This window comes from Propithecus coquereli, unplaced genomic scaffold (assembly GCF_000956105.1).
Source record: "Propithecus coquereli isolate 6110/MARCELLA unplaced genomic scaffold, Pcoq_1.0 Scaffold72, whole genome shotgun sequence".
NCBI lineage: Eukaryota > Metazoa > Chordata > Mammalia > Primates > Indriidae > Propithecus > Propithecus coquereli.
The window spans coordinates 475,419-477,309 of NW_012153285.1; positions in this window are offsets into that span (position 1 = coordinate 475,419).

The window sequence follows — 1,891 nt, forward strand, 5'->3', positions numbered from 1 at the left end:
AGGAGGAATGAGGTGCGAGGGTGTGGCGGAATAGGATTTGGGAAATTGAGAGTAAAGGAAGTTTATATATTTAAAGCGACCCTGTCTTGCTTCTGTAAAGCACTTTAAAGTTTATCAGAAAAAGCTATTTCTCTGCCTGCTCTTTCACATAGCAATTATAGCAATTTCTTAATCTCAGGAGGATGCTAGCATCTTCTAAAGCAATAAAACCTGTTCTAGAATTATATTATGAGCTTGCAAAACACTTTTTCTAAGCCTTCCTAACAACACCATCTAAGAAGGTTCCAGTTTAGAGATGATATCATATTCCACAGATTTGACATATTTAAGGAGAGCATGGATTTAAAGTACAATTTATTTCTAGTGAAAACAAAATGGAAAGTGTGTTACATACTGATTGAAAGCAGTCACGAAAATAGGCTTATTTCAGTATTTTCTGTTGCTATTAGAATCCATAAACCTCTGAAAAAAAAGATATATGATCTTACATCTGAGTGGGGCCAAGTAAATCTGATGGCTTTCTCTAAGCAAGGGGTGAAAAGATGGCACAGAAACCTGCTTTGTATGACGGTGGTAAGATACATCATACCAATTTAATTGGTATCGAGATTGAAATGGTTGCACAAAATTATTCCTCCGGGGTTGTTTTACTGCTGAGGTACTGTAGATTTACACCCAGCTTGGTAAAACTTCCTGGAAAAGACAATTTCTATCCTGGATACAAAGTCTTAAAAGAGTTAAGCAGCAATTCATGCAAATTGACAATTGTCAGTTGAAAAAATGCATCTACAACTAGAGAGTAGAAAGTGGCCCTTGCTAATTGGATACAAATTCTGTAAACTTCTCGTGCATGGATCCCATCTCAGTCAGTTACTAAAATTCATGATTATATAAAAATAAAGCAGAAAAGAGATCTTAAAGGAATTACATTCCCTCAGGTAGTCTGATGAGTCTCTGAAGGTAAGCCAGGTCTGTTCTCTGTGCTGAAGATCAGCAAAATGTAGGGAAGGAATGTGAAAGATTAATGACAGTATAATTCAGCATTACAGGGTTTGCCAACCACATTTCATTCTTGCCCACTAAATTCGTGATGTGAGGCACTGCCAATAAGCAGCAAGACAATGCAGAGAGAGATAAAAGCCCAAGCAACATTACTTGCTCACTAATCACCCAAAAAAGAAACCTGTCACTGCATAGCTCAATACAAACAACATGGGAATGAGAGACTTTGCAAAAGAAACCGAAAATGAGTTAAGACACAAAACATTTTTATGAAGTATTATTTCACATAGAAACTGCAGAGATTCTTTGTTTAATCACATACAGAACAGCTGTGGTAATCCAGGCTGTCTAGAAAAGTTCCCTCTATACAGAGAAACAGTTAATTGCCAATCTTTTATCTCATTTCACCTCCACACTAGCCCTCTGAGGTATGAATTATCACCCTTATCTAAAAGCTGAGGACATGAAGCCTCAGAGAAGGTAAATGGCTCACTCACGAGATCCCTGGCCCGCCTCAGGGGAGCTGGAACCCAAGTCCTCTCAGGACCAGAGGTCCCTGCAGCAGGCGCTCTCAAACTGTCTATGGTGAAGGATTTTTTAAAATTATAATTTGTCATTTTCGTAATGATGCTTTTAAAAAAAGAATTGCTAGAAAAATGAAATTTAAAAAACAAGACATACTGACTCAAATATTTTAGGACTGCGTTCGAAAGACATAAAGTTACCCTGTCAAATTGCTATAAAAATAAATGCTTACCTTCAATTACCATTGCAGACTGGTAACAAATGGTTCCTGGGCCCACACAGTCTATATTCCACACTTTGAGTGCATTGTGCTCATTCAATGAATATTGAAGGGAGGGATGGTTTCAGGATAATTCAAGTGCAT